Below are 12276 nucleotides of genomic sequence, written 5' to 3'. Positions count from 1 at the left end.
GTTTGGAAACAGGCGGTTGTGTTACTTTCCTGACCTTCAGGCGATCTTTCCAAAACCCTGGTTCTCACCCTTGGGAACTTTTTTAAGATGGGTGGACTTCAACTCCCAGAATTCCCCAACCAGCATGCTGTTGTGTCCCCCCCCCATCTTAAAAGTAGGTTGGGAAACACTGTTTTAAAGAATCAACATTTCTGTTGCTTTGTTATTTTTGTTTTCATGATCCCCGACAGAGCTAACAGCATTGGCAAAATGATTTTGGCTGCTGATTGAAATAGTACAAAGATTTATTTATTTTTTAACTTGGATGTCAGCGATCTTTAGAACATATGGAAATGTGGTCCTGGGACCCCTGAAGATCACAAAATCAAAATTATTTGCCAGCTTATTAAACAATTCCCATCAAACTGTCATGAGAAGCAGCAGTGGCCGCAGTTTTAATTTTCAGTATGGTAAATATCAATAAATACAACGTATATAAATAAAACCTCTGGCTGCAAGGCAATCAAATCGGTCAGTCTTAGAGGAGATCAACCTTGACTGGTCTTCAGAAGGCCAGATCCTGAAGAGGAAACTCAAATACTTTGGCCACCTAAGGAGAAGGGAGGACTCACTGGAGAAGAGCCTCATCCTGGGAAAGATTGAGGGCAAAAGAAGAAGGGGACAATAGAGAATAAGGTGGCTGGATGGAGTCACCGAAGCAGTAGGCCTGAGCTTCAATGAATTCCAGAGGATGGTGGAGGACAGGAAGGCCTGGAAGAACATTGTCCATGGGGACGCGATGAGTCGGACACGACTTCGCAACTAACAACAAAAAAGGGGTTTTCTGAAATTTTTATAAGTGGGGAAAAGTCCTGAGAGCGAGCGCCGTGCAAGCAATTGTGGGTGTACCTAGGTACACCCACATTACACCTATCCTCCGTGAGCTGCACTGGCTGCCCATTGGTCTCCAGACACGCTTCAAGGTGCTAGTTGTTACTTTTAAAGCCCTACATGGCATCGGACCTGGCTACCTGAGAGACTGCCTCCTGCCAATTACCTCCCAAAGACCGATTAGATCGCACAGACTAGGCCTTCTCCGGATTCCATCTGCCGGCCAATGTCGGCTGGCGACTCCCCGGGGGAGAGCCTTCTCTGTTGCAGCTCTGGCCCTCTGGAACGATCTCCCCATTGAGATCCGGACCCTTACTACCGGCCTTCCGTAAAGCAACTAAGACCTGGCTGTTCCGGCAGACCTGGGGCTGTTGAAGTATCCAGCCCCACTTTAAGGTATGAATGTTGCTGTAATTTTAAATTGTTGTATTGTCTTATATATTTCCCCTCCCTTTTTTATTGTAAGCCGCCCAGAGTCTTCTGAGAGTGGGCGGCATACAAAACTAATAAATACAAATACAATACAAATGAGAGAAGAGAGGTCAAGAAACACCATATAAAAGCATCCCCCCACCCCACCTTCTCAAACATGATGGGTTGTACATCTGGTCATCTCAAAATCCCAGCCTGGTAGCTCTGCATTCTTGTCAGACAGCCAAGATGGTGGAGGATGACGAGAGTTATAGTTGAACAAATCTGGAGGACAGCCGACTTGGGAATGTTGTTGCTTAATACGTTTCCAGATTTCCTTGGCACTGGGGTGGAGCTGTATTGGGAAAGAGGGTTGCCGAGTTTCTATATCTCTTGCAAGTCCAGGAAATCTGAATGGACTTTCCTGCCTTCATTCACAGTTGTTGAGTTTCACACAGCAAACTGAAACCAGGTTAACAAATATGGTTTGCTTTCTTGTAACTGCTGGTATACTCAGTGTATTGACATAGGCTGCCAGGTCGGGGCTGCATAAATCTAGACAACATCTAATCATTTTTTGAGTTTAGTAACCTAGAACTAATATGCCTGGTTTAATACAAAGTTCCCACAACCTCTTAAAACGGTGTTTGGATTCCCGTTGTGTGTTGCTCTGCCAACTATTCAACTTAGCGTAGTCTAGTGCATTAAGTCAGTATATATTTATACTTTATATGGCCGCTTCTATTTATCTCAATGCTATTTATTGTGTTCTTCATAAGTGCCAAGTTTGGAGTTTTGGCACTTATCCTATCTTGTGTACACACAATTCAAAAGAACCTTGTGAGCTTCAGCAGATTGTTGTTTTGTGTTTTAAAGATGACAAATGTTTATTGCTACTAAGTGACTTATTATCTATCCTAGCCTTCCATATTACCCCGTACTGCCTGGGGCCCAGTGGTGGGATTCACTTCCCTTGGCTACCGATTTGCAAATGTGAGCGCGCTCGTATGCGCAGACGGTCGTGCATTACGTCGGGAGGGGCGGAGCTTCCAGCAGCTGCTGCTACCGGTTCACTCAAACCAGTAAGAACCAGCTGTATACCACCTCTGCTGAGGCCTCTTTAATACTCACTAGTAACCCTATTTTTCAGGTAGTGAGTCCTGACGGTGAGTTAGGGCAATCAGGAAATTCACCACAGAAGTTTTGGCTAACTTAAGATTGCAGGCTAAATTCTCTGTATTCTGGAGCAGCAGCGTAGAATCAATCCAAACCAACATCCTGGTGGAGTCTCATTTCTAACATGATGGAGGGAATAAGATTTTCTCTGAAAAGCCTGGCTGAGTTCCACTTAGAAATACACAAAGAATTTCCTGTAGCTGGAACTCATCTTGAAAATGTGATCATTTCAAAGAACTATTAAGAAGACAGAAGTCTGATTATTCCAAGCCTGAGTTTTGTCTTTTAAGTAACAAGACGTGATTTGGGTATGCTGGAAGCGGAGAGCACAAAGATTTTTTTACTTTTCCGATGGACCCGTATCTACTTCTCCTTGTTTAAAAACTGAGCTATTAAAATACTTCCCCTCCTCTTTGTTGCAGGATCATCTACTAGGGATAAAGGGAAAATCCATAAAACCCACATGGTCGTTAAATAGCCATTAATTTTGCTTGTTGGAAGCCCCATAAGAAGGTCACAGATGGTGATCCTGTTACCCTGGGATGCAGCAACCATCAGAAATACTGGATCTCAAGTGGATCTCAAGTGTCCAAATTTTGCTCACATGACCATGGGGATTATGTGATAGCAACAGCACAAAGACTTATATAGTGCTTCACAGTGCTTTTACAGCCCTCTCTAAGCAGTTTACAGAGTCATCATATTACCCCCAACAGTCTAGGTTCTCAATTTACCAACCTCGGAAAAGATAGAAGGCTGAGTCAACCTTGAGCCTGGTGATCAGAGGTGGTATTCAGCCAGTTGTGGACAGGTTCTGGAGAACAGATAGCAGAAATTTTGAGTAGTTCAGAGAACCAATGGCTGGCCCCGCCCCTGCTGCCTCCCAGCTGAGCAGCTTTGTTGCCCTGAACAGGAGAACGGAGCTGGAAAGCAGGTTAGTGGGGTGGGGAGGGAATGGGGATTTTGCAGTATCCTTCATCTGCCACGCCCAACAAGCCACACCACGCCATGCCCACAGAACCAGTAGTAAAAGAAATTGAATCCCATCAATGCTGGTGATGTTTGTAAGTGCAAGGACTAGTCACTTTTGAACTCTATCATAACTGGTCACTAATCAAATGATTATAAGTTGATAATTACCTGTAATGGTTGGATAATTAATGGATCATGTGAACGCAACCAAAGAATCCAGGTTTAAGGATCTTGATCTGCACATAATTCACATGTAATGGTGCCTAAATAAGTGTACATGTGCTGGAAGTTTTCAAATCTTCCTCTAACCCCAGATGTAGTGAGTCAATCTAGTATAGGTAGTCCTCGACCTGCGACCACAACTGAGCCCCAGAATTTATGTTGCTAAGTGAGAAATTTGTTAAGCGAGTTTTGCTCCATTTTACAACTGTTCATGTCACAGTTGTTAAGTGAATCACTGCAGTTGCTAAATTAGTGACACATTTGTTAAGTGAATCTGGCTTCCCCATTGACTTTGCTTGTTAGAAGGTCACAAAAGATGATCACATCCCGGGACATGGAAAACCGTCATAAATATGAAGCAGTTGTCAAGCAGCCACATATAAATCGCGTGATCCTGGGGATGCTGCAAATGTCATAAGTATGAAAAATGTTCATAAGTCACTTTTTTTCAGTGCCGTTGCAACTTTGACATGGTCAGTAAATGAATGTTGTAAATTGAGGACTACCTGTAGTGAGACAGGAAGAATAACTGCTAATTATGGTAGATTGTTCCCCTCTTGTCAATATGGGAACTCATCCAGAGAAGCCAAGAGAATTGATTATAGCGTAATTTTTAATATTATTCATGGGAATAAGCAACAATCAATGACCTGACATGCATTATGTGGCTATTGGAATTAAGAGCTGTTTCGCAGTAGAACTTGTGTGCCACTAAACTCAGTTTAAACTGAGATGGGGCAGCCATCTCTCAGCTATGCTATTGATAGGCGCTTAACCTGGATGACGTGAGGCTCCCTTCTACTCTGTCACTCCGGTGGGACTTTAACTTACAAAATAAGGCGAGAAGGGTAATCTCTCCCCCCCCGCCACTTTAAACTGGCTCTTTCTGCCAGTCTTCCCTTCCCCCTTCAACTTTGCTGCTGTTTTGGGGTCCTGCAGCCAAAGGCCACACAGCCTCTTCCAAACAGTTTTAAATCAATGTTTCTCAACCTTGGCAACTTGAAGATGTCCGAACTTCAACTCCCAGAATTCCCCAGCCAGCATTTGCTGGCTGGGGAATTCTGGGAATTGAAGTCTGGACATCTTCAAGTTGCCAAGGTTGAGAAACACTGGTTTTAAATGGCAGAGGAAGTGGCCCTTCTATATAAATAAGATTACTGGGTTTTTTAAAAAATTTTAATTCCACTTTTCAGTGGCTTTTTGGTGGAGCGCAGCTGTCCCGCCAATGCACTTCAATAGCATTACTCATCGAGGTTTTGCATCAGTTCAAGCGAATTGAGGAACTTCGAGCTTGAGGGTTGGTAGGGGGGGAAAAAAAACCCCAACCACTTTGTACTCTTCCTCTGCCACTTTTTAAAATCTTTTGCCTCTGCTGTCCATCCGGCATTTTTGAACGTGTTTTTGTAAATTGATCCGCTTTGCCTGCTTATCATCTCTGTAGATCAGGATTTGTCAACCTTGCAAAATTGCTTTAAGCTTTTCAGTTCCCAGAATTTCCCAGCCATTAAGGGGAATGGCTTTGTGGTTTGTTTATTTAATTAATTTTTTTTATGCTGCCCGTCTCCCCTATAAGGCCACGGAACCACAGACTCTGGGCAGCTTACAAATTATGTAATTTGATTAAGTTTCATTTCTCCTGTCGGCACAGCTGGGATTCAAGAATGAAAACTCACCTATTTTTTACAACAGGGGTCTCCAACCTGTGGGCCGTAGCCCACTACCGGGCCACGGCCTACTTGCCCCAGGCTATGTGAGTGGCTGAGCGGTACACGTGGGTCCATGCACGGGCACAGGCCCACATTACAAGACTTGTTGCAGGCTCTTGGAGCCCCACTTGCTGGAAATGCTGCGGACATTTGGTGGCCTGTCAGCAGAGTCGGATGATGAGAAGGTTGGGGAGGAACTTGGGCCAGTTCTGGAGTCTGGAGAAGGCTCTGATGGGTGCTCTGCGTCGGACACAGAGATAGAGCCGGGGCCATCCGACATTTCCCAGCCACCGGAAAGGCAGCTGCCTTTGGAGGCTGATATGAGTGAGGAGGAAGAACAGCTGCGGCTTGTTCCAGATGCACATATGTGCAGAGCAGTTCAGGGAGGTGAATAACGGAGGACAAGGAGTTGACTCAGGAGGCAAAGCACACGTGGATGCTGAATGGCCCCTCTCCGGCAGGGGAATAAATAGAAGGAAAGGGCAGTGGTTGTCGTAGGAGACAACAGTTCGTATTGCTGAAGATTTTGTTCATGGTGTTTTGTGCCACAAGACTGCTTGCCAGAATTTAATTTGCAACCTTTTTGGCTGGGAACTCACAAGGAACTGATAAGGTCTGTTATTACAGTTAACTCCTTTGCAGGACTCCTGCCTGGAGGTTTTTGGTGGGCGCTCCCCTGTAGCCCCGCCTGTTGCAGGGACTCCAGGGGCCTTCCCCTTCTGTCTCTGGGATGGACTTAAGGCCACTTGCCTTTTTGTAGAGCTGCTCCAGCTTCTTGTGTCTTCACCTTTCATACTTAGAGGGTTTGGAAGACTTGTGACCACCCTCTGCCTCCAGCTCCGCCCTGGGGGAAAGGTGTTTTTTCTTTCTCTAGCCTTTGTCCCCCCACCCCCTTCTGGACAGCCTCTGGATGGTCACTAACCATGGTTGATCCTCTGCCCCTCTAGTGGGGCTGCTGACTGTTGCTGCAGGTACTTGAGTCCTGCCAGTCTCCTCGTTACCGCAGGGTGCCACCATCTTGGAACACATGGCTCCTCCCAGCTTCAAAATGGCACCCGTGCCAGGAGACAAAGAGCGCCTCTTTTAAATCTTTTCTGGCGGCTTGTGCTCCAAGGAGCTGCCGTGCGCCTCTGCCGCCGGTTTTTCCTTCTTCTGCCTCTTTCTGGCGCCGCTAGAGGCTTGGCTTGCCCGTGGACCCTGTCCAATGAGGTGGGCCATGTGGACAATTTGGGAAGCCACGGTTCGCTGCTCAAACAGCGGGTTGAGTTCCTGCGGCGGGCTCACCTTCTGGGCGGGAATGCAGCACTGCCTCGTTTGCCGGTGGCCCAATTCGTGCTCCGCGGTTGCTTGAGGAAGCCGCGGCCTCGCCGCTTGACCCTATGGGGAGCGGCGGAGCGTTCGGTGCCGCTGGATCTATGCAGCAGAACTTGCCTTTGGAAGCAAGTTTTCTGCTTGCCGGCAGTTTCCTTTCTGAGTGATACTTGTCTCGTTCAGATGCCTGGGCAGCGTGCTGCCCCCAAAGGGGCTTTTGGCAGAGCTTTCTTTTGCTCGGGGAGCTGTCCAGTTCCCAGTTCGCGTGCAGCTGCTGCTGTAGGGAGATGATTATCCTTTTCTTTCTTTAAAATTCATCAAAATTATCAGGAAGGCAAACCGTCCAGTTGAGGGACTGAGTCGATAACTGGGCAGTGCGTGGTGGACCAGGGGCGTATCCCAAGAGCTTATCTGACTCAGTCCAATCAACGAGAGGATAAGGTCAACCCATCCTGGATGTTCCTCCCCTCACTATGGAGAAAGGCGCACTCGCACGTGCATGCATGCACACGTGCACACATGTCTGTTCCTCCCACAAAATCATCCCCTCTTTCCCCCTCCCCACCCACTCTGGGCCGCCAAATGGGAAAGGTTGGGGAACTCTGTTTTACAGGAGCATTTTTTTGTGTCTTGTCTCCTGGCAGCTACCTAGACAAGTAAATGCTATTTTCTTAGCAACTTTTCCAGAAGTAGTTTGTCACTGGCTTCTTCCTTAGGCCAAGATAGAAAAACTGGCCTAAAGTCTCCCAGCTGGATTAGAACTCATGCTCTCCTGATTACTAATCCAGCCTTTTTCATCACTTAGACTAGTGTTTCTCAACCTTGGCAACTTTACAATAGACGCCAACTCCCCAAATTCTCCATCCAGCTGGGTGAATCTGAGAGTTGAAGTCCAGGCATCTTAAAGTTGTCAAGGCTGAGAAATACTGCACTAGTTCAAATTGGCACACAGGGACACCTACAGTGTGGCCCTTTTGTTCTCAAGTGTGTTCATAACCATCTATCTTTGGAACTTACGTTTTTATATTTTATTGGTGCTGTAGCATGTGTCTCACAATAATTACTTTTGCAATTAGTTTTTGTTTCAGAATAGAGTGGAGTAGAATAGAATAGAATAACAGAGTTGGAAGGAACCTTGGAGGTCTTCTAGTCCAACCCCCTGCTTAGGCAGGAAACCCTACACCACTTCGGACAAATGGTTATCCAACATCTTCTTAAAAACGTCCAGTGTTGGAGCATTCACAACTTCTGAAGGCAAGTTGTTCCACTGGTTAATTGTTCTAACTGTCAGGAAATTTCTCTTTAGTTCTAAGTTGCTTCTCTCCTTGATTAGTTTCCACCCATGGCTTCTTGTTCTACCCTCAGGTGCCTTGGAGAATAGTTCGACTCCCTCTTCTTTGTGGCAGCCCCTGAGATATTGGAACACTGCTATCATGTCTCCCCTAGTCCTTCTTTTCATTAAACTAGACATATCCAAGTTTCTGATGTTTTTGGTGGTGGCAGTTTTCTCTGTATAAAATAAACCTCATGTACAGCATCCAGAGAACCACAGATGTGGGGCTGCTTGGAAACAGAGTCAATAAACAAATGTGTTGCCTGGTCAGCAGCTCGAGAGAAATTCTGCTGTCCCTGTTTACGTCGGGATTGCTCCTTCCTGAATTTCTCATTGGTGTTATTCAAACTCAGAGTCAGTTTGGTATAGTGCAAAGGTCTGTGCAAAGATTTGTGGACTTCAACTCCCAAAATTCCCCAGCCAGCATAGTTGCAATGGAGCATGGCCAGACCCCTGATGTAGTGGAGAAGATGCTGGTCCGGAAACTGGAAAACCCGTGAGTATTAGTCTCCCTTAGGCATGAAAACCATCAAATGACCTTTGAGATAATCCCCCTATGTCAGCCAAACCTACCTCACAGGGTTGCTGTTGTGGAGAAATTGGTGGCAATCTTATGAGTTATCCAAAATCAAAGAGGAGGAGGATTTCAGAATGCACTGAATTACAAGCAAGTCAACTTCCATGTGTTGTGTGACCCTGCAGGTATTGTGTGATGGAGAGCCAGTTTAGAGTAGTGGTTAAGATGCTGGCCTAGAAAGCAAGAGACACCTTGCGTTTTCGTCCAGCCAGCTGGGTGACTTTGGGCCAATCACTTCTCTCTGCCCAGCCCACTTTGCTGTGTTGCTGGGGGGGGGGGTACAGAGGAGGATGAAGTCATATTATGTATGTTCACTGCCTTCAGCTTGAATTTCTTATGTAATAAAGGAGGAATAAAAATATGTGGGTGGGTGGGTAGGTAGGTAGGTAGGTAGGTAGGTAGGTAGGTAGGTAGATAGATAGATAGATAGATAGATAGATAGATAGATAGATAGATAGATAGATAGATAGATAGATAGATAGATAGATAGATAGATAGATAGATAGATAGATAGATAGATAGTATTGTTGTTGTTAGTCCAACCATCACGACCCCATGGGCAATGTTCCTCCAGGCCTTCCTGTTCTCTATCATCCTGCTTTGGTGACTCCATTCAGGCACCTCATTCTTTGTTGTCCCCTTCTTCTTTTGCCCTCAATCGTTCCCAGCATTAGGCTCTTTTCCAGTGAGTCGCTCTTTCTTCATTAGGTGGCCAAAGTGTTTGAGTTTCATCTTCAGGAGATGATAGGTGATAGATAGATAGATAGATAGATAGATAGATAGATAGATAGATAGATAGATGATAGATAGATAGATAGATAGATAGATAGATAGATAGATAATAGACAGACAGACAGATAGACAGATTTGCAAATTTGCAGATGATACCAAGATGGCAGGGATAGCCAACACTCCAGAAGACAGGCTTAAGATACAGAAGGATCTTGACAAACTTGAACATTGGGCACTATCTAACAAAATGAAATTCAATGGTGAAAAGAATAAGGTTCTACATTTAGGCAAGAAAAACGAAATGCACAGGTACAGTATAGGTGGTACCTTGCTTAATAATAGTAACTGTGAGAGGGATCTTGGAGTCCTAGTGAACAACCATTTAAATATGAGCCAGCCGTGTGCGGCAGCTGCCAAAAAAGCCAACACAGTTCTAGGCTGCATAAACAGAGGGATTGAATCAAGATCATGTGAAGTGTTAATACTACTTTATAAAGCCTTGGTAAGGCCACATTTGGAATACTGCATTCAGTTTTGGTCGCCACGATATAGAAAAGATGTGGAGACTCTAGAAAGAGTACAGAGAAGAGCAACAAAGATGATTAGGGACTGAAGACTAAAACATATGAAGAATGGTTGCAGGAACTGAGTATGTCTAGTTTAATGAAAAGAAGGTCTAGGGGAGACATGATAGCAGTCTTCCAATATCTCAGGGGTTGCCACAAAGAAGAGGGAGTCAAACTATTCTCCAAGCACCTGAGGGTAGAACAAGAAGCAATGGGTGGAAACTAATCAAGGAGAGAAGCAACTTAGAACTGAGGAGAAATTTCCTGACAGAACAATTAATCAGTGGAACAGAATTTGCCTCCAGAAGTTGTGAATGCCCCAACACTGGAAGTCTTTAAGAAGATGTTGGATAGCCATTTGTCTGAAATGGTGTAGGGTTTCCTGCCTAGGCAGGGGTTTGGACTAGAAGACCTCCAAGGTCCCTTCCAGCTCTGCTATTGTATTGTATTGATTTGACTATGGAATGGGTCCATAGTCCACTGAGCAGTGGCAGTCTATCTTAGTTACCACATCATGCAAGAAGGGAAGGATATTGCTTTTAATCCTTGCTTATGCATTTCCTGGAAACCTCAGGCCCAGCACCAAACTGACTGTAAACTGAGATATGTTTTTTTTTTCTTACCCCCATTTAATCTTCATAATACAGGTTTTGTTTGTTTCCTGAACTTATAGTCTTCCTTTCCTTCAGCAGCTCAAAATGACACTCCTCCCTATTTCTTTTCCTATTACCACAACCCTATAAGGTAGGTTAAGCCCAGCTCTGCCTTCTTCAACATCCCGTAATGTCAGCTGGCCAAGCTCTTCGATGTTGCTGTGGATTATGGATGATTTGGAATCAGCCTTCTGGAGGGAAGGGGAGAGAGAGAGAACTTGCTTGGGAAAGACTGAGCTAAATTGTAGCGAACAAGTTCATTTCGGAGGAAAATTAGTAATTTGTTGTCTTGAGCTTCAAAAGGAGTTCTTTTGCTCTCTTCTCCTTTTTTGCAAGTTGGGTGTAAACACTCACTGGATTTCCGCTTTCTTAACAGAACTGAAATGGGTGCTAACAGGATGTGGTGATGGCAGCCTCTGAGTGGTTTCTGAGTAATATGAGAGTCACAGCATCTGTCTTCATGCCGTCTTCTCCATACTTGCTCCCACATTGCATTCTGATGAGAGTGTTCTGACCTAGCCTACCCCAAAAAGCACGAAGCAGATTCCTGGTCCCAGGAAATTTTATTAAACAAATGTGAATTCCTCTCATTCACATTCAGCAAAAGCCTGGTAAGCAGTCTTTCAAAGGCAAATTTATGACCACAGACCTTATCTTGCTTGGAAAGCTGCCATGTAAATATTTTCCAAATGCAGTGCTGTGCAAGGAAAAGACTGGGCACAGAGTCTCTGAGATTCACGGACAGATCTCCACACTCCTGAAACGAATGAATACGAACGAATTGTTTCCTGCAAAAAGCCCACTCCCCTTTCACTCCTCTTTTATTCCCTATGGGAGGGGGCATTCACCATCAGCTTTACTCCAAAGCTGACCTGATTTCTTAGCTGTTCTTTTCTTCTAGCAGCTCTGTGCATGCGTACCTGGGAACAGGCTCCAGCTGTTCCTCTGCCTCACTGCTGTCTAGCTCCGAAGGCAGCTGAGAACTGCCAGACGGCCCTGCCCCTCTCTCTGCCTCTGACACAGAGCCCTCGTCCGAGCCTTCAGCAGCCACCAGGACTGGCCCATGTTCCTCCCCAACCTCCTCACTGTCCGACTCTGCTGCTAGCTCCACTGGCAGGCCATAACAGAGAGGCCTTTTGGAGAATTAGGGAAGCCTTCTCGAAATGTGGCTTTTTGGATAGGATTGGGTAAAGAATTCGTTGGGATTTTTATACATATAACCAATAGGTCCGTCCCGTCCCCCCAAACAGGGTAAGTGGAATATCCAACATTAGGAGGTATCTTATCTGTCCATACCAGTTTGTGGAGAGGAGAAACTGGCCCCTTGGGGCTTTCCTTACAGAGGTCTGTTTGGCAGCCAACGGAGGCAGTCCAAAGAGAACTTGGATTGATTGGGGTTGGGTCTACATCCAGGGCTGAGAAACAGATAAGGAAACTCCATATTCAGAGGAGTCTATCTGTAGTAGGAGTGAACTTTAGGCTCGGCTCTACTCACATTCCTGGCAAGCAAACCCATGGTGGATACCAAATGCTAGACGAGAAGGACTTTGGATATGACTATCTTCAGATACATACAGAGCCCAAGAAAATTATCCAAGGGGGCAAAGATTCTTAAAAGGCCACTGAATGGGAAGCAATTAAAGGAAACTTAAGGTTTAGGTTTCGTTTTATTTATATGCCGCCCTATTCCCAGCAGGACTCAGGCGGCTCACAAACCCAAAAGGGGAAGGGAAACACAAGAAACTAC

The sequence above is a fragment of the Thamnophis elegans genome, chromosome 1 (genome assembly GCF_009769535.1).
Source record: "Thamnophis elegans isolate rThaEle1 chromosome 1, rThaEle1.pri, whole genome shotgun sequence".
Classification (NCBI taxonomy): domain Eukaryota; kingdom Metazoa; phylum Chordata; class Lepidosauria; order Squamata; family Colubridae; genus Thamnophis; species Thamnophis elegans.
Note: the sequence above shows the minus strand (reverse complement) of the source record.